This window comes from Panulirus ornatus, chromosome 10 (genome assembly GCF_036320965.1).
Source record: "Panulirus ornatus isolate Po-2019 chromosome 10, ASM3632096v1, whole genome shotgun sequence".
NCBI classification, from domain to species: Eukaryota; Metazoa; Arthropoda; class Malacostraca; order Decapoda; family Palinuridae; genus Panulirus; species Panulirus ornatus.
The window spans coordinates 52,681,271-52,704,051 of NC_092233.1; the positions used below are offsets into that span (position 1 = coordinate 52,681,271).

Below are 22,781 nucleotides of genomic sequence, written 5' to 3' on the forward strand. Positions count from 1 at the left end.
TACTAAGTAATCTTTATATGGAATTTTTTGAAGCAAAATTACCAAAGTATATCTTACCTTCTAATGCAATTTGGTTTAGGTATGTAGATGATGTTCTTTGTATTTGGCCAACAAATGAAAATTTACAAATATTTCTCCCCCTTACTTGACAATTTAGTACCTTCCATCAAATTTACTATAGAAAATGAAAATAATGGTATATTACCATTTTTAGATTGCATGATCCATAGGCAAGGAAACAAGGTTAAGTTTAACATATACAGAAAACCTACCAATGTATGCTCATATATCCATTATTACTCATCTCAACACGACAGAGTTAATTATCATCATTTCAATCTATGTTCCTTAGGGCATTATGTATTTGCAGTCCAGAGTATATTGATGAGTTTGAGAAGATATAATCTATTGGATCTAAGTTAAAGCACCCTAGATCTTTCATTGATAAATCCCTTAAGTTAGCAAAGAAATTAATTTATAGAGTTGAGCCCAAACCACCCATTGACACCAAGAATCTTTTAGTTCTCTCTGTTAATAATAATTATACTTTACTTCCCATGTTGCTTAAATCCTTTAATGTAGATGTTGCCTTCAGCAACAATAATACTATAAAGAATTTCTGAATGAGGAATTCACCAGAAGATTCTCCTGGGTGCATCTATAAAGTGCCATGTAGAAACTGTGATAAGTTTCATGTTGGGCAGATGGTAAGGATCTTTATGTTAGACTTAAGCAACATAAATATAATAAAAGAATGGGACAAGAATCAATTGCCTTGTTTAATCACGTTAAAACTATGATCAATGTATTGACTGGAGCAATGCCATTTCAGTTATTAACTCTATTACCATGAGAAATATCATTGAATCTTCTATTATTAAATACACAAAGAAGTATAATCATAAAATTAGTGATGATCTATACAAATTAGATAACTTTATTGTTGATAGAATTTGTAAAATGATAAGTTTATGATATGCTCGTTGTTTGTCTTGGACAATCATATGTTTACCAAATGGCATCCTAGCTACGTCTCTTCATTGTAAATCAACTGACTGTTATATTTCTCTCTTGTGTCTCCCCTAATGATGTGATTATTACACAAAAGTGCACTTAGGAACTTATTGTGTTTCATTTTCCCCATGGACTGTAAGGGATATATTTTATCACGCGCAAAATTGTATGTATATATATATATATATATATATATATATATATATATATATATATATATATATATATATATATATATATTTTTTTTCAAACTATTCGCCATTTCCCGCGTTAGCAAGGTAGCATTAAGAACAGAGAACTGGGCCTTTTTTGGAATATCCTCACCTGGCCCCCTCTGTTCCTTCTTTTGGAAAATTAAAAAAAAAAAACGAGAGGGGAGGATTTCCAGCCCCCCGCTCCCTCCCTTTTAGTCGCCTTCTACGACACGCAGGGAATACGTGGGAAGTATTCTTAATCCCCTATCCCCAGGGATAATATATATATATATATATATATATATATATATATATATATATATATATATATATATATATATATATATATATATATATATTTGGGAGACCAAATAGGAGGTGGAAAGATGGAGTGAAAAAGATTTTGAGTGATCGGGGCCTGAACATGCAGGAGGGTGAAAGGCATGCAAGGAAGAGAGTGAATTGGAACGATGTGGTATATCGGGGTCGACGTGCTGCCAATGGATTGAACCAGGGCATGTGAAGCATCTGGGGTAAACCATGGAAAGTTCTGTAGGGCCTGGATGTGGAAAGGGAGCTGTGGTTTTGGTGCATTATTACATGACAGCTAGAGACTGAGTGTGAATGAATGTGGCCTTTGTTGTCTTTTCCTAGCGCTACCTCGTGCACATGCGGGGGGGGGGGGGGTTATTTCATATGTGGCAGGGGTGGCGACAGGAATGAATAAGGGCAGACGGTATGAATTATGTACATGTGTATATATTCATATATCTGTGTGTATATATATGTGTACGTTGAGATGTATAGGTATGCATATGTGCTGTGTGTGGACATGTATGTAAATACATGTGTATGTGAGTGGGTTGGGCCATATGAATTATTTCATATGTGGCGGGGTGGCAACGGGAATGAATAAGGGCAGACAGTATGAATTATGTACATGTGTATATATTTATATGTCTGTGTGTGTATATATATGTATATGTTGAGATGTATAGGTATGTATATGTGCTATGTGTGGACATGTACGTACATACATGTGTATGTGGGTTGGTTGGGCCATTTCTTTCGTCTGTTTCCTTGCGCTACCTCGCTAACTCAGGAGACAGCGACAAAGTACAATAAATGAATAAATGAATATATTGGAAAGGATCACAATTTTGCATATGATCAAGATATTCGTATGAGTCCACGGGGAAAATGAAGCACGATAAGTTCCCAGGTGCACTTTCGTGTAATAATCACATCATCAGGGGAGACACAAGAGAGAAATATAAGTCAGTTGATATACATTGAAGAGACGAAGCTAGGATGCCATTTGGCAAACATGCGATTGTCCAAGACATACAACGAGCGTTCATAAACTTATCATTTCACAAATTTTATCAACAATAAAGTTATTTAATTGTATAGACCATCACTAATATTAAGATTATAATTCTTTGTGTATTTAATAACGTAAGATTCAATGATATTTCTTGTGGTAATGCCCTTAGGGCATTACATATTTGCAGTCCAGAGTTTATTGATGATGCGTTTGAGAAGATATATTCTATTGGATCTAAGTTAAAGTACCCTCGATCTTTCATTGATAAATCCCGTAAGTTAGCAAAGAATTCATTTTATACAGTTGAGCCCAAACCTCCCATTGACACAAATAATCTTTTAGTTCTTCCTTTTAATAATAATTTCACTTTACTTCCCATGTTGCTTAAATCCTCTAATGTAAATGTTGCCTTCAGCAACAATAGTACTATAAAGAATATATTAATCAGGAATTCACAAAAAAATTCTCTTGGATGCATCTGTAAAGTGCCATGTGGAAATTGTGATAAATTTTATGTTGGGCAGACTGGTAAGGCTCTTTCTGTTAGACTTAAGCAACATGAATATAGTATAAGAACGGGACAAGAATCAAAGGCCTTGTTTAATCACCTCAAAAACTATGATCATTATATTGACTGGAGTAATGCCATCTCAGTTATTTACTTTAACTCTATTACCACAAGAAATATAATTGAATCTTCTATTATTAGATACACAAAGAAATATTATCTTAATATTAGTGATGGTCTATACATATTAGATAACTTTATTGTTGATAAAATTTGTAAAATAAGTTTATGAATGTTTGTTGTATGTCTTGGACAATCGCATGTTTACCAAATGGTGTCCTAGCTTCGTCTCTTCGATGTATATCAACTAACTTATATTTCTCTCTTGTGTCTCCCCTGAAGATGTGATTATTACACGAAAGTGCACTTGGGAACTTATCGTGCTTCACTTTCCCTGTTGACTCATAGGAATATATATATATATATATATATATATATATATATATATATATATATATATATATATATATATATATATATATATGTAAATATATATTTATTTTTATTTTTTTTTCTCATACTTGTTCAGCTTTTCTTGTGTCAGTGAATTAGCACCAGGAAGTGATGAAGAAAGGCCATTCACTCACATCCACTTCCACAATGTCGTGCAATGCACTGAAGCCACAGCCCCCTATCCACAACCAGACCCCAGAGACCTTTCCATGGTTTTCCCCAGATGTTCACATACTCTGGTTCAGTCCATCGACAACACATCCACCTCTGAATACCACATCATTCAAATTCACTCTCTCCCATGCACACCTTTCACTCTCCTTCTTGTTCTGGCCTTAATCTCTCAAAATCTTCACTTCATCCATCCATCTCCTATTTGGTTTTCCCCTTCTCCTTGTTCTCTCAACTTCTGACACATATATCCTCTAGGTCAGCCTCTCCTCACTCTGTATGTCTAGACCACTTCAGCACACTCTCTCTTCAGCTCTCTCAACCACACTTATCACCACACCTCTTTCTTACCCTTTAATTACTTATTCAATCAAACCATCTTACACCACATATTGTCCTCACATATTTCATTTTCAGCACCTTTACCCTGCTTCACGCATCCTTATCTCTCGAGTGTGCCTTGCATCCATACAAAACTCTTCAGCCTGTTCTACCCTCAAACATTTCCATTTTTACCCTCTTATGCAGCGACCTCTTTCCAAACATTCCTGAATCCTCACAGAACCTTTGTTCCCTCACCCACCAACCACTGCCACTTCCATGGTTCCATCCGAAGCCATATCAATATTCATGTATCTAAAACTCTTCCCTCCTTGCAAATTTTCTCCTTTCAAACTCACAACCCAACTCACCTGACCCTCTACTAAACCTAATATTGTTCCTGTAGTTCACATTTACTTTCAACTTCCTCATTTCACACATTCACTTGTTCAAATATGTTACCAGTGCTGCATTATCAGCAAACAACTGATTCACTTCTTTGCCCTCCATCACCTGCATACTCTTTTCAAGGCCTTTACATTTATATCTCTCACCACCCCATCCATAAACATCACACACCCCTGCCACAGACCAACCTTCACCGGGAACTACTCCCTCTCCTCTCTTTCTACTTTTACATATGCCATATACTATATGCCATACACTTATGATAAAGACTTCTCACTCCTTCTATTAACTTTCCTCCCACGCCATATATTCATGAAACCTTCCACAAGGCATCTTTATCAGCCCTATCTTATGCTTTCTTCGAATACATAAATGCCACATACAAATGCCACATTCTTCATAGCAAACATGTGATGTACACATCCTCTGCTACCTCTGAAACCACATTGCTTCTTCCGAGTCTGATGCCTGGTACATGTGCACACCCTCTCTTTTACCACTCTCCCATATATATTACGAAACACACTCACATCTTTAGTTCAGACACTCACTCTTGTTCCCCTTGCATTTTGCAGTGGCAGCACACATGCTTTCCACCAATCTTCAGGCGCCTTACCTTGATCTATACATACACTGAAAATCTCAGTTCACCAATCAACAACACATCTACCCCTTTCTTCAGAAATTAATATGTAATACTATCCATTCCAGCTGTCTTGCTACATTTCATCTTATAAAAGTCTTTTACCACTTCTTTTCTCTTTAGCAAACCAGTTTTCATGATTCTCCCACCTCGAACATCTCCCTGACCCTAACACCTGTCACCCTATCATCAAAGACATTCAACAGACCTTCATAATACTTACTCCACCTCCTCCTCACCTCATCACTACTCGTTACCTCACTCTCATCTGCACATTCACTAATGTTTTTATTTGTTCTCTTATTTTTCTTGCATCAGTAACCTCCTTCAAGAACATCTTATTCTCCCTGAAGTTTACTGATAATTACTGACCCCAGCTCTCATTTGCCCACTCTTTGAGCTTCTGCTTGACTTTCTGCAGCTTTCTCTTGTACAACTACTGATCATTTGCTTTCCTTTCATATAAGTACTGCCTATACACCTCTCTTTTTTATTTCTTGAGCAACTTTACTTCATCATCTCACCACACTACACTTCCTTACCTAGTTACCTCCCACCTTCCACATACCACACCCTTCTCTTACACATACCAGCATGGCTTCCCTAAATACCTTCCATTCCTCACTTGGTCTCCTTGCTTCATTTACTCTCTTCTTTTACCATTCTGCACACAGTCTTTCTTAGTATTTCTTCACACACATCTCTTTTCCAAGCTCACTTACTTTAACACACTTCTCACCCATATCAATCCTTCTTTTCCAAAGACCCTTACCTTGCCTTCACTAGGTAGTGGTCAGAGATCCTCCCAGCCTCACATCTCAACACAGTTACATTCAAGAGTCTGTCTTTTGCACAACTATCATGTAGTTCATAATCCAGTAATGCCCTGTGACCATCTATCATTCTCACCCATGTATACTTAAGTGTGACCATCATTTTAAACCAGGTATTTTCAGTCACCAGGCCTTTTTTTAGCTCAAGATTCCACTGTGCACAAAATCCCACTGACTACCCTATGTACCCATGGTATATCCTCAGTTGCTACTTTACTCACTCTCACACTTAAATCACCCATAAATCACCCATTACCATTACCAGTTCTTTAGCACCAAAATTGCTGATACACTCATACAGCTGCTCCCAAAACTCTTGCCTCTCATCCCTTTCCTTCTCAAGACTAGGTGCATAAGCACTGCAATCACCCATCTCTGGAAACCCATATTCATCTTTACCTACATCTTTCTAGAGCTCACTTCCACACTCACACATTCCCACAACTCCTGCTTGATCAGTTATGCTACCCCTACCTTAGCTCTTGCTCTCACACCATTTCCTAGCTTTATCCTTAAGACATACTGTAACCATTCCTTACCTTTCCCAGTGAGCTTCATTGCACTCAGCGACAGAACATCCAGGTTCCTTTTCTACAGCATACTACCTATTTCTTCTCTTTTCTCATCTTGGTTACACATATTTAGACTCCCCAGCCTGAGCCTTCAGGGAGGATGAGCACTCCCTGTTTGGCTTCTTCTCCCATTCCATCTTTTAGAAATTGAATTACAAGAAGTAGGAGAGGGGGTTCCAGCTCTCCACTCATGCCCCTTTTGGTAAGCCTTCTACAACATGCAAGGAATACAGAGGTAGAATTGTTTCTCCCCTACCCTAGGAATGAAAATGATTATGATTATTATTATTGGTAACAGTATTGTTCAGCTCCAGGATCCCTTTTACAAAATGATTCATGTATAAAACTGTAATGTACGAAGATGGTATGAATCTTTTTTGTTTTACAAAATCACTTAACAAATTGGACCACAGAATTTTGCTTGAAAAATTAACTGAACAAAACTTTAAGGTTAAGATTGTAAGAAGGCTTGAAGAATTTCTAGCTAAGAAATAGGTCAAAGGAAAGGCAAATGGAACCACATCTGAGGAAGATGCTCTATCTGGAGTACCACAAAGAATGGTATTTTCCTTCATACTGTCTTTGATAATGATATTAGACATCAAAAAGTGAAGTAAAGGAAAATATAATGAGTTTTGCTGATGACACTGGAGCAAGCCAGATGATCAGATCAGATGCTAACCAAAAGGAGAAATAAGAATATTAAAAAATTATTCACAGATAGGCAAACCTGAGGTATTGAAATCCATCAAAGATGAATTTGACCAAAGGACTTATGGAGCAAGTATGTATACATCAGCAACACTACATAAAGGCCCAGCAGAAAAAGTGATAGAATGTGAAACCACCTTAAAAGATTTGGGTTTCAACATGAGAAACTGTAATTCAGAGAATATTTTGAGAAGATAGCACAATCAAGCCAAATAGAGAGTGGTATGATACCAAGAACTTTCATGACAAGAGGCAGAAAACTATTGAAGAAAATTTTTAATACATAACATAGAAACGAAATTGAATACAGCTGTATTGTATCATCACCATCAAAACAGATGATAGAAAAATTAGAGAGAATTCAGAAGCCCTTCATGAGCAAATTTTAGGAGATGGAACATATGAACTATCATAAAAGTCTGAAAGAACTGGAAGTATATAGCCAAGAAGAGAAAAGAAATATACATGATCTGTGTATGCCAACAAATTCAAGGTATAAAAGGAAATATACTGAACCTGAAAGCCTATCACCAAGGAAGATTACCATGGAATACACCATGAATAAATTGGACAAAAGTATGTGAGAGTCCATCCAGAAAGCCAGAACGACTTTTCAGTATGCTACAGGGAGAAATAAGAAACATGCATGGAACAACTATGAAAACAAAAATAGGTGATTATTCAATGCAGTTAGCAGCAGAAAGGAATAGTCATATTAATGAAGCAAGACATGCAGTAAGTGCCAGACATGAATCTGGGTTGGCAATGCTATTTCCTAAGGGGCAGGATGGTGTCAGGAATGGGTGAAGGCAAGCAAGTATGAATATATATATATATATATATATATATATATATATATATATATATATATATATATATATATATATATATATATCATCCCTGGGGATAGGGGAGAAAGAATACTTCCCACGTATTCCCTGTGTGTCGTAGAAGGCGACTAAAAGGGGAGGGAGCGGGTGGCTGGAAATCCTCCCCTCTCGTTTTTTTCAATTTTCCAAAAGAAGGAACAGAGAAGGGGGCCAGGTGAGGATGTTCCCTCAAAGGCCCATTCCTCTGTTCTTAACGCTACCTCACTGGCGTGGGAAATGGCGAATAGTACGAAAGAAAAAGAAAAAAAAATATATATATATTTATATATATATATATATATATATATATATATATATATATATATATATATATATATATATATATATATATATATATATTTTTTTTTTTTTTGCTTTGTCGCTGTCTCCCGCGTTTGCGAGGTAGCGCAAGGAAACAGACGAAAGAAATGGCCCAACCCACCCCCATACACATGTATATATATACGTCCACACACGCAAATATACATACCTACACAGCTTTCCATGGTTTACCCCAGACGCTTCACATGCCCTGATTCAATCCACTGACAGCACGTCAACCCCGGTATACCACATCGCTCCAATTCACTCTATTCCTTGCCCTCCTTTCACCCTCCTGCATGTTCAGGCCCCGATAACACAAAATCTTTTTCACTCCATCTTTCCACCTCCAATTTGGTCTCCCTCTTCTCCTCGTTCCCTCCACCTCCGACACATATATCCTCTTGGTCAATCTTTCCTCACTCATTCTCTCCATGTGCCCAAACCATTTCAAAACACCCTCTTCTGCTCTCTCAACCACGCTCTTTTTATTTCCACACATCTCTCTTACCCTTACGTTACTTACTCGATCAAACCACCTCACACCACACATTGTCCTCAAACATCTCATTTCCAGCACATCCATCCTCCTGCGCACCACTCTATCCATAGCCCACGCCTCGCAACCATATAACATTGTTGGAACCACTATTCCTTCAAACATACCCATTTTTGCCTTCCGAGATAATGTTCTCGACTTCCACACATTCTTCAAGGCTCCCAGAATTTTCGCCCCCTCCCCCATCCTATGATCCACTTCCACTTCCATGGTTCCATCCGCTGCCAGATCCACTCCCAGATATCTAAAACACTTTACTTCCTCCAGTTTTTCTCCATTTAAACTCACCTCCCAATTGACTTGACCCTCAACCCTACTGTACCTAATAACCTTGCTCTTATTCACATTTACTCTTAACTTTCTTCTTTCACACACTTTACCAAACTCAGTCACCAGCTTCTGCAGCTTCTCACATGAATCAACCACCAGCGCTGTATCATCAGCGAACAACAACTGACTCACTTCCCAAGCTCTCTCATCCCCAACAGACTTCATACTTGCCCCTCTTTCCAAAACTCTTGCATTCACCTCCCTAACAACCCCATCCATAAACAAATTAAACAACCATGGAGATATCACACACCCCTGCCGCAAACCTACATTCACTGAGAACCAATCACTTTCCTCTCTTCCTACACGTACACATGCCTTACATCCTCGATAAAAACTTTTCGCTGCTTCTAACAACTTGCCTCCCACACCATTTATTCTTAATACCTTCCACAGAGCATCTCTATCAACTCTATCATATGCCTTCTCCAGATCCATAAATGCTACATACAAATCCATTTGCTTTTCTAAGTATTTCTCACATACATTCTTCAAAGCAAACACCTGATCCACACATCCTCTACCACTTCTGAAACCACACTGCTCTTCCCCAATCTGATGCTCTGTACATGCCTTCACCCTCTCAATCAATACCCTCCCATATAATTTACCAGGAATACTCAACAAACTTATACCTCTGTAATTTGAGCACTCACTCTTATCCCCTTTGCCTTTGCACAATGGCACTATGCACGCATTCCGCCAATCCTCAGGCACCTCACCATGAGTCATACATACATTAAATAACCTTACCAACCAGTCAACAATACAGTCACCCCCTTTTTTAATAAATTCCACTGCAATACCATCCAAACCTGCTGCCTTGCCGGCTTTCATCTTCCGCAAAGCTTTTACTACCTCTTCTCTGTTTACCAAATCATTTTCCCTAACCCTCTCACTTTGCACACCACCTCGACCAAAACACCCTATATCTGCCACTCTATCATCAAACACATTCAACAAACCTTCAAAATACTCACTCCATCTCCTTCTCACATCACCACTACTTGTTATTACCTCCCCATTTGCGCCCTTCACTGAAGTTCCCATTTGCTCCCTTGTCTTACGCACTTTATTTACCTCCTTCCAGAACATCTTTTTATTCTCCCTAAAATTTAATGATACTCTCTCACCCCAACTCTCATTTGCCCTTTTTTTCACCTCTTGCACCTTTCTCTTGACCTCCTGTCTCTTTCTTTTATACATCTCCCACTCAATTGCATTTTTTCCCTGCAAAAATCGTCCAAATGCCTCTCTCTTCTCTTTCATTAATACTCTTACTTCTGCATCCCACCACTCACTACCCTTTCTAATCAACCCATCTCCCACTCTTCTCATGCCACAAGCATCTTTTGTGCAATCCATCACTGATTCCCTAAATACATCCCATGTTTATGTTAGTTTGCGGCAGGGGTGCGTGATGTCTCCATTGTTGTTTAATTTGTTTATGGATGGGGTTGTTAGGGAGGTAAATGCAAAAGTTTTGGAAAGAGGGGCAGGTATGCAGTCTGTTGTGGATGAAAGAGCTTGAGAAGTGAGTCAGTTGTTGTTTGCTGATGATGTAGTGCTAGTGGCTGATTTGTGTGAGAAACTGCAGAAACTGGTGACTGAGTTTGGTAAAGTGTGTGAAAGAAGAAAGTTGAGAGTAAATATGAATAAGAGCAACATTATTAGGTACAGTAGGGTTGAGGGACAAGTCAATAGGGAGGTACGTTTGAATGGATAAAAACTGTATGAAGTGAAGTGTTTTAGATATCTGGGAGTGGATTTGACAGCGGATTGAACCATGGAAGCGGAAGGGAATCATAGGGTGGGGGAGAGGGCGAAAGTTGTGGGAGCGTTGGAGAATGTGAGGAAGTTGATAACATTATCTCGGAAAGCAAAAATGGGAAGTTTGAAGGAATAGTGGTTCCACCAATGATATATGGTTGCGAGGTGTAGGGTATGGATAGAGTTGTGCGCAGGAGGGTGGACGTGCTGGAAATGAGATGTTTGAGGACAATATGTGGTATGAGGTGGTTTGATCGAGTAAGAAATGAAAGGGTATGAGATATTTTTGGTAATACAAAGAGTGTGGTTGAGAGAGCAGAAGAGGGTGTTTTGAAATGGTTTGGTCACTTGGAGAGAATGAGTGAGGAAAGATTGACAAAGAGTATATATGTGTCAGAGGTGGAGGGAACGAGATGTGGGAGACCAAATTGGAGGTGGAAAGATGGAGTGAAAAAGATTATGAGTGATCGGGGCCTGAACATGCAGGAGGGTGAAAGGCGTGCAAGGAAGAGAGTGAATTGGAATGATGTGGTATACTGGGGTCAACATGCTGTCAATGGATTGTATCAGGGCATGTGAAGCGTCTGGGGTAAACCAATGAAAGTGTTATGGGGCCTGAATGTGGAAAGGGAGCTATGGTTTTGGTGCATTATACATGACATCTAGAGACTGAGTGTGAACGAATGTGGCCTTTGTTGTCTTTTCCTAGTGCTACCTCGCACACATGCAGGGGGAGGGGGTTGTCATTTCATGTGTGGCGTGGTGACGATGGGAATGAACAAGGGTAGACAGTATGAATTATGTACATGTGTATATATGTATATGTCTGTGTGTGTATATATACGTTGAGATGTATAGGTATGTATATGTGCATGTGTGGACACGTATGTATATACGTGTATGTGGGTGGGTTGGGCCATTCTTTCGTCTGTTTCCTTGCGCTACCTCACTAACGCGGGAAACAGCAACAAAGTATAATAAAAATAATGATAATGATAATAATGATATATATATATATATATATATATATATATATATATATATATATATATATATATATATATATATATTTTTTTTTATACTTTGTCGCTGTCTCCCGCATTTGCGAGGTAGCGCAAGGAAACAGACGAAAGAAATGGCCCAACCCCCCCCCCCCCCCCATACACATGTACATATGTCCACACACGCAAATATACATACCTACACAGCTTTCCATGGTTTACCCCAGACGCTTCATATGCCTTGATTCAATCCACTGACAGCACGTCAACCCCTGTATACCACATCGCTCCAATTCACTCTATTCCTTGCCCTCCTTTCACCCTCCTGCATGTTCAGGCCCCGATCACACAAAATCTTTTTCACTCCATCTTTCCACCTCCAATTTGGTCTCCCTCTTCTCCTTGTTCCCTCCACCTCCGACACATATATCCTCTTGGTCAATCTTTCCTCACTCATTCTCTCCATGTGCCCAAACCATTTCAAAACACCCTCTTCTGCTCTCTCAACCACGCTCTTTTTATTTCCACACATCTCTCTTACCCTTACGTTACTTACTCGATCAAACCACCTCACACCACACATTGTCCTCAAACATCTCATTTCCAGCACATCCATCCTCCTGCGCACATCTCTATCCATAGCCCACGCCTCGCAACCATACAACATTGTTGGAACCACTATTGCTTCAAGCATACCCATTTTTGCTTTCCGAGATAATGTTCTCGACTTCCACACATTTTTCAAGGCTCCCAAAATTTTCGCCCCCTCCCCCACCCTATGATCCACTTCCGCTTCCATGGTTCCATCCACGGACAGATCCACTCCCAGATATCTAAAACACTTCACTTCCTCCAGTTTTTCTCCATTCAAACTCACCTCCCAATTGACTTGACCCTCACCCCTACTGTACCTAATAACCTTGCTCTTATTCACATTTACTCTTAACTTTCTTCTTCCACACACTTTACCAAACTCAGTCACCAGCTTCTGCAGTTTCTCACATGAATCAGCCACCAGCGCTGTATCATCAGCGAACAACAACTGACTCACTTCCCAAGCTCTCTCATCCCCAACAGACTTCATACTTGCCCCTCTTTCCAGGACTCTTGCATTTACCTCCCTAACAACCCCATCCATAAACAAATTAAACAACCATGGAGACATCACACACCCCTGCCGTAAACCTACATTCACTGAGAACACATCACTTTCCTCTCTTCCTACACGTACACATGCCTTACATCCTCGATAAAAACTTTTCACTGCTTCTAACAACTTGCCTCCCACACCATATATTCTTAATACCTTCCACAGAGCATCTCTATCAACTCTATCATATGCCTTCTCCAGATCCATAAATGCTACATACAAATCCATTTGCTTTTCTAAGTATTTCTCACATACATTCTTCAAAGCAAACACCTGATCCACACATCCTCTACCACTTCTGAAACCGCACTGCTCTTCCCCAATCTGATGCTCTGTACATGCCTTCACCCTCTCAATCAATACCCTCCCATATAATTTACCAGGAATACTCAACAAACTTATACCTCTATATATATATATATATATATATATATATATATATATATATATATATATATATATATATTTATTTTGCTTTGTCGCTGTCTCCCGCGTTAGCGAGGTAGCGCAAGGAAACAGACGAAAGAATGGCCCAACCCACCCACATACACATGTATATACAAACACGTCCACACACGCAAATATACATACCTATACATGTTAATGTACACATATATATACACAAAAAGACATATATATATATATATATATATACACATGTACATAATTCATACTGTCTGCCTTTATTTATTCCCATTGCCACCTTGCCACACATGGAATAATAACCCCCTCCCCCCTCATGTGTGCGAGGTAGCGCTAGGAAAATACAACAAAGGCCCCTTTCCTTCACACTCAGTCTCTAGCTGTCATGTAATAATGCACTGAAACCAGAGCTCCCTTTCCACATCGAGGCCCCACAGAACTTTCCATGGTTTACCCCAGACGCTTCACATGCCCTGGTTCAATCCATTGACGACACGTCGACCCCGGTATACCACATCGTTCCAATTCACTCTATTCCTTGCACGCCTTTCACCCTCCTCCATGTTCAGGCCCCGATCACTCAAAATCTTTTTCACTCCATCTTTCCGCCTCCAATTTGGTCTCCCACTTCGCATTCCCTCCATTTCTGACACATATATCCTCTCGGTCAATCTTTCCCCACTCATTCTCTCCATGTGACTCAAACCGTTTCAAAACGCCCTCTTCTGCTCTCTCAACCAGACTCTTTTTATTTCCACACATCTCTCTTACCCTTACATTAATTACTTACTCGATCAAACTACCTCACACCAAATATTGTCCTCAAACATCTCATATCCAGCACATCCACCCTCCTGCGCACAACTCTATCCATACCCTACGCCTCGCAACCATACAACATTGTTGGAACCACTATTCCTTCAAACTTCCCATTTTTGCTTTCCGAGATAATGTTCTCGACTTCCAAACATTCTTCAAGTCTCCCAGAATTTTTGCCCCCTCTCCCACCCTATGATTCACTTCTGCTTCCATGGTTCCATCCGCTGCCAGATCCACTCCCAGATGTCTAAAACACTTCACTTCCTCCAGTTTTTCTCCATTCAAACTCATCTCCCAATTGACTTGACCCTCAACCCTACTGTACCTAATAACCTTGCTCTTATTCACATTTACTCTTAACTTTCTTCTTTCACACACTTTACCAAACTCAGTCACCAGCTTCTGCAGTTTCTCACATGAATCAGCCACCAGCGCTGTATCATCAGTGAACAGCAACTGACTCACTTCCCAAGCTCTCTCATCCACAACATACTGCATACTTGCCCCTGTTTCCAAAACTCTTGCATTCACCTCCCTAACAACACCATCCATAAACAAATTAAACAACCATGGAGACATCACACACCCCTGCCACAAACCTACATTTACTGAGAACCAATCACTTTCCTCTCTTCCTACACGTACACATGCCTTACATCCTTGATAAAAACTTTGCACTGCATCTAACAACTTGCCTCCCACACCATATATTCTTAATACCTTCCACAGAGCAACTCTATCATATGCCTTCTCTAGATCCATAAATGCTACATACAAATCCATTTGCTTTTCTAAGTATTTCTCACATACATTCTTCAAAGCAAACACCTGATCCACATATCCTCTACCACTTCTGAAACCACACTGTTCTTCCCCAATCTGATGCTCCGTACATGCCTTCACCCTCTCAATCAATACCCTCCCATATAACTTCCCAGAAATACTCAGCAAACATATACCTCTGTAATTTGAGCACTCACTCTTATCTCCTTTGCCTTTGTAGAATGGCACTATGCAAGCATTCCGCCAATCCTCAGGCACCTCACCATGAATCATACATACACTAGATAACCTTACCAACCAGTCAACAATACATTCACCCCCTTTTTTAATAAATTCCACTGCAATACCATCCAAACCTGCTGCCTTGCCGGCTTTCATCTTCCGCAAAGCTTTTACTACCTCTTCTCTGTTTACCAAATCATTTTCCCTAACCCTCTCACTTTGCACACCATCTCAACCAAAACACCCTATATCTACCACTCTATCATCAAACACATTCAACAAACCTTCAAAATACTCACTCCATCTCCTTTTCATATCACCACTACTTGTTATCACCTCACCATTAGCCCCCTTCTGAAGTTCCCATTTGCTCCCTTGTCTTATGCACTTTATTTACGTCCTTCCTAAACATCTTTTTATTCTCCCTAAAATTTAATGATACTCTCTCACCCCAGCTCTCATTTGCCCTCTTTTTCACCTCTTGCACCTTTCTCTTGACCTCCTGCCTCTTTCTTTTATACAACTCCCACTCATTTGCATTTTTTCCCTGCAAAAATCGTCCAAATGCCTCTCTCTTCTCTTTCACTAATAATCATACTTCTTCATCCCATCACTCACTACCCTTTCTAATCAACCCATGTCCCAAGCTTCTCATGCCACAAGCATCTTTTGCACAAGCCATCACTGCTTCCCTAAATACATCCCATTCCTCCCCCACTCCCCTTACCTCCTTTGTTCTCACCTTTTTCCATTCTGTACTCAGTCTCTTCTGGTACTTCCTCACACAAGTCTCCTTCCCAAGCTCACTTACTCTCACCACTCTTTTCACCCCAACATTCTCTCTTCTTTTCTGAAAACCCCTACAAATCCTAACCTTCGCCTCCACAAGGTAATGATCAGATATCCCTCCAGTTGCACCTCTCAGCACATTAACATTCAAAAGTCTCTCTTTCATGCATCTATCAATTAACACGTAATCCAATAACGCTCTCTGGCCATCTCTCCTACTTACATACGTATACTTATGTATGTCTCGCTTTTTAAACCAGGTATTCCCAATCACCAGTCCTTTTTCAGCACATAAATCTACAAGCTCTTCACCATTTCCATTTACAACACTGAACACCCCATATATACCAATTTTTCCCTCAACTGCCACATTACTCACCTTTGCATTCATATCACCCATCACTATAACCCGGTCTTGTGCATCAAAACCACTAACACACTCATTCAGCTGCTCCCAAAACACTTGCCTCTCATGATCTTTCTTCTCATGCCCAGGTGCATATGCACCAATAATCAACCATCTCTCTCCATCAACTTTCAGATTTACCTATATCAATCGAGAATTTACTTTCTTACACTCTATCACATACTCCCACAGCTCCTGTTTCAGGAGTAGTGCTACTCCTTCCCTTGCTCTTGTCCTCTCATTAACCCCTGACTTTACTCCCAAGACATTCCCAAACCACTCTTCCCCTTTACCCTTGAGCTTCGTTTCACTCAGAGCCAACACATCCAGGTTCCTTTCCTCAAACATACTACCTATCTCTCCTATTTTTCACCTTGGTTGCATCCACACACATTTAGACACCCCAATCTGAGCCTTCGAGGAGGATGAGCACTCCCTGCATGACTCCTTCTGTTTCCCCTTTTAGAAAGTTAAAATACAGGAAGGGGAGGGTTTCTGGCCCCCCTCTCCCGTCCCCTTTAGTCGCCTTCTATGACACGTGAGGAATGTGTGGGAAGTATTCTTTCTCCCCTATCCCCTAGGGATATATATATATATATATATATATATATATATATATATATATATATATATATATATATATATATATATATATATATATATATATTTTATTTTGCTTTGTCGCTGTCTCCCGCGTTTGCGAGGTAGCGCAAGGAAACAGATGAAAGAAATGGCCCAACCCACCCCCATACACATATATATACATACACGTCCACACACGCAAGTATACATACCTACACAGCTTTCCATGGTTTACCCCAGAAGCTTCACATGCACTGATTCAATCCACTGACAGCATGTCAACCCCGGTATACCACATCGATCCAGTTCACTCTATTCCTTGCCCTCCTTTCACCCTCCTGCATGTTCAGGCCCCGATCACACAAATCTTTTTCACTCCATCTTTCCACCTCCAATTTGGTCTCCCACTTCTCCTCGTTCCCTCCACCTCCGACACATATATCCTCTTGGTCAATCTTTCCTCACTCATTCTCTCCATGTGCCCAAACCATTTCAAAACACCCTCTTCAGTTCTCTCAACCACGCTATTTTTATTTCCACACATCTCTCTTACCCTTACATTACTTACTCACTCAAACCACCTCACACCACACACTGTCCTCAAACATCTCATTTCCAGCACATCCACCCTCCTGCGCACAACTCTATCCATAGCCCATGCCTCGCAACCATACAAAATTGTTGGAACCACTATTCCTTCAAAAATACCCATTTTTGCTTTCCGAGATAATGTTCTCGACTTCCACACATTCTTCAAGGCTCCCAGGATTTTCGCCCCCTCCCCCACCCTATGATTCACTTCCGCTTCCATGGTTCCATCCACTGCCAGATCCACTCCCAGATATCTAAAACACTGTACTTCCTCCAGTTTTTCTCCATTTAAACTTACCTCCCAATTGACTTGACCCTCAACCCTACTGTACCTAATAACCTTGCTCTTATTCACATTTACTCTAAACTTTCTTCTTTCACACACTTTACCAAACTCAGTCACCAGCTTCTGCAGTTTCTCACATGTGAGAAACTGCAGAATATATATATATATATATATATATATATATATATATATATATATATATATATATATATATATATATATATATATATATATTTAGGATATATAGGATTTCCAGCCCCCCCGCTCCCTCCCCTTTTAGTCGCCTTCTACGACACGCAGGGAATACGTGGGAAGTATTCTTTCTCCCCTATCCCCAGGGAAGCAATCACTATCATTATATATATATATATATATATATATATATATATATATATATATATATATATATATTTATATATTCATTTATATATATACAACTTTCCTACTGTTTTCTCATAAATACCTGGTCACTTTAAAATTAGTTCTTACTTCATCATACATCATTTATTCAAAGCAACTTCATAGTATTATATTTCATCAAGAAAATAAGGCCAGTCTAGGAAATTTCTCCTGAATCATACCTTTACATATCAGACATTAAGAACAACACTGTTATGCCATGAGTAAAAACACTCATATGAAATGAGTTACAAGGCATTAGCATCTGGTCTTGTAGAGTCCCGAATGGCCGATGCAACGAACCCATTTGATCATGTCATGGTCAGAGTGGTTAAGCTTCGATTCAAACACCTTCAGGTAGCGAACCTTGAAGCCTGATGGAGCAAACGGCACCTCGAAATTCATTGAGATAGGAGGTCTGGTCCACTTTCTCTTGGTATCTATTTGCAGCAACTCTATTTCAGCAGAAATTTATGATTCCTTCATTCCACCCATTCGCTTTATCTTCCACACAATAGCATTTTCTGATGCTTTATACTTGGCTTTCCCTTTCACACATATTAGTTGGACGCCTGATGTGTTGAGAGGAGTTGGAATCCGCACCTCTATTTTCTGTGCCAACAGTGAAGGCTTGAAGTTGCTCTTAATGACAACCTTCACTTCCATTTTTGTGCGTCCAACCTCACGTACCAAAGGGATAACCCTGAATGGCAAGGAGATGTCTTTTGTTGTACGGTACCTCAAGAGTTCAAATTCCCCATCTGGGGAACAAAAGATATTGAGTGCTCTGTTTCAAACTTTGACAGTTTAACACACTGATGGAACTGACAGTCATCGATTGCAATGCTTGTTTTTCCAGATCTTTGCGATTCATCAGATGAACCTTTCTTAGCATCCATGACAATTTTGTCATTGATACCAAACTTGCACTCTGGCATGCCAGACAGGTAACTCTTCATAACTACCTTTCCTGCCACATGAGCTGACAAAACCTGACCTTGACGAGACATCAGCAAGTTAACATATTCAATAACATCAAGGAAGAGTTCATTGCGTCGGTATTTGATGCCCTCTCTACGCCATCCAATCTGTCCTGTCGCCTGGGAAGTAATCTGTGACTGCTCCTCTTTACTGGCTGTTTTGATATAAAATACATATATATATATATATATATATATATATATATATATATATATATATATATATATATATATTGAGTGGGAGATGTATAAAAGAAAGAGACAGGAGGTCAAGAGAAAGGTGCAAGAGGTGAAAAAAAGGGCAAATGAGAGTTGGGGTGAGAGAGTATCATTAAATTTTAGGGAGAATAAAAAGATGTTCTGGAAGGAGGTAAATAAAGTGCGTAAGACAAGGGAGCAAATGAGAACTTCAGTGAAGGGCGCAAATGGGGAGGTGATAACAAGTAGTGGTGATGTGAGAAGGAGATGGAGTGAGTATTTTGAAGGTTTGTTGAATGTGTTTGATGATAGAGTGGCAGATATAGGGTGTTTTGGTCAAGGTGGTGTGCAAAGTGAGAGGGTTAGGGAAAATGATTTGGTAAACAGAGAAGAGGTAGTGAAAGCTTTGCGGAAGATGAAAGCCGGCAAGGCAGCAGGTTTGGATGGTATTGCAGTGGAATTTATTAAAAAAGGGGGTGACTGTATTGTTGACTGGTTGGTAAGGTTATTTAATGTATGTATAACTCATGGTGAGGTGCCTGAGGATTGGCGGAATGCGTGCATAGTGCCATTGTACAAAGGCAAAGGGGATAAGAGTGAGTGCTCAAATTACAGAGGTATAAGTTTGTTGAGTATTCCTGGTAAATTATATGGGAGGGTATTGATTAAGAGGGTGAAGGCATGTACAGAGCATCAGATTGGGGAAGAGCAGTGTGGTTTCAGAAGTAGTAGAGGATGTGTGGATCAGGTGTTTGCTTTGAAGAATGTATGTGAGAAATACTTAGAAAAGCAAATGGATTTGTATGCAGCATTTATGGATCTGGAGAAGGCATACGATAGAGTTGATAGAGATGCTCTGTGGAAGGTATTAAGAATATATGGTGTGGGAGGAAAGTTGTTAGAAGCAGTGAAAAGTTTTTATCGAGGATGTAAGGCATGTGTATGTGTAGGAAGAGAGGAAAGTGATTGGTTCTCAGTGAATGTAGGTTTGCGGCAGGGGTGTGTGATGTCTCTATGGTTGTTTAATTTGTTTATGGATGGGGTTGTTAGGGAGGTGAATGCAAGAGTTTTGGAAAGAGGGGCAAGTATGAAGTCTGTTGGGGATGAGAGAGCTTGGGAAGTGAGTCAGTTGTTGTTCGCTGATGATACAGCGCTGGTGGCTGATTCATGTGAGAAACTGCAGAAGCTGGTGACTGAGTTTGGTAAAGTGTGTGGAAGAAGAAAGTTAAGAGTAAATGTGAATAAGAGCAAGGTTATTAGGTACAGTAGGGTTGAGGGTCAAGTCATTTGGGAGGTGAGTTTGAATGGAGAAAAACTGGAGGAAGTGAAGTGTTTTAGATATCTGGGAGTGGATCTGGCAGCGGTGGAACCATGGAAGCGGAGGTGGATCATAGGGTGGGGGAGGGGGCGAAAATCCTGGGGGCCTTGAAGAATGTGTGGAAGTCGAGAACATTATCTCGGAAAGCAAAAATGGGTATGTTTGAAGGAATAGTGGTTCCAACAATGTTGTATGGTTGCGAGGCGTGGGCTATGGATAGAGTTGTGCGCAGGAGGATGGATGTGCTGGAAATGAGATGTTTGAGGACAATGTGTGGTGTGAGGTGGTTTGATCGAGTGAGCAACGTAAGGGTAAGAGAGATGTGTGGAAATAAAAAGAGCGTGGTTGAGAGAGCAGAAGAGGGTGTTTTGAAGTGGTTTGGGCATATGGAGAGGATGAGTGAGGAAAGATTGACCAAGAGGATATATGTGTCGGAGGTGGAGGGAACGAGGAGAAGAGGGAGACCAAATTGGAGGTGGAAAGATGGAGTGAAAAAGATTTTGTGTGATCGGGGCCTGAACATGCAGGAGGGTGAAAGGAGGGCAAGGAATAGAGTGAATTGGAGCGATGTGGTATACCGGGGTTGACGTGCTGTCAGTGGATTGAATCAAGGCATGTGAAGCGTCTGGGGTAAACCATGGAAAGCTGTGTAGGTATGGATATTTGCGTGTGTGGGCGTATGTATATACATGTGTATGGGGGGGGGTTGGGCCATTTCTTTCGTCTGTTTCCTTGCGCTACCTCGCAAACGTGGGAGACAGCGACAAAGTATAATAATAATAATATATATACTAAGAGACTAAGTGTGAACGAAAGGGGCCTTTGTTGTCTTTTCCTATCGATACCTCACACACATGAAGGGAAGGGGGTTGTTATTCCATGTGTGGCGGGTGACGATGGGAATAAATAAAGGCAGACAGTATGAATTATGTACATGTGTATATATGTATATGTCTGTGTGTGTATATATATATATATGTGTACTTTGAAATGTATAGGTATGTATATTTGCGTGCGTGGACGTTTATGTATATACATGTGTATGTGGGTGGTTTGGGCCATTCTTTCGTCTGTTTCCTTGTGCTACCTCGCTAACGCAGGAGACAGCGATGAAGCAAAATAATGATAATACCTATAATAATATATATATATATATATATATATATATATATATATATATATATATATATATATATATATATATATATATATGAGAGGGTGAAGGCATGTACAGAGCATCAGATTGGGGAAGAGCAGTGTGGTTTCAGAAGTGGTAGAGGATGTGTGGATCAGGTGTTTGATTTGAAGAATGTATGTGAGAAATACTTAGAAAAGCAAATGGATTTGTATGAAGCATTTATGGATCTGGAGAAGGCATATGATAGAGTTGATAGAGATGCTCTGTGGAAGGTATTAAGAATATATGGTGTGGGAGAAAAGTTGTTAGAAGCAGTGAAAAGTTTTTATCGAGGATGTAAGGCATGTGTACGTGTAGGAAGAGAGGAAAGTGATTGGTTCTCAGTGAATGTAGGTTTGCGGCAGGGGTGTGTGATGTCTCCATGGTTGTTTAATTTGTTTATGGATGGGGTTGTTAGGGAGGTAAATGCAAGAGTTTTGGAAAGAGGGGCAAGTATGAAGTCTGTTGGGGATGAGAGAGCTTGGGAAGTGAGTCAGTTGTTGTTCGCTGATGATACAGCGCTGGTGGCTGATTCATGTGAGAAACTGCAGAAGCTGGTGACTGAGTTTGGTAAAGTGTGTGGAAGAAGAAAG

At 40.0% G+C, this 22,781-nt stretch overlaps 1 protein-coding gene and 1 pseudogene across 1 annotated transcript in view; one reads left to right on the forward strand and one right to left on the reverse strand.

Annotated features, from left to right (window-relative positions):
* Cadps (calcium-dependent secretion activator 1) overlaps window positions 1-22,781 on the forward strand; it is a 1,554,015-nt gene that overhangs the window by 1,406,945 nt on the left and 124,289 nt on the right. The window lies entirely within an intron of this gene.
* LOC139750708 (AP-2 complex subunit mu pseudogene) lies at window positions 18,510-20,029 on the reverse strand (annotated as a pseudogene).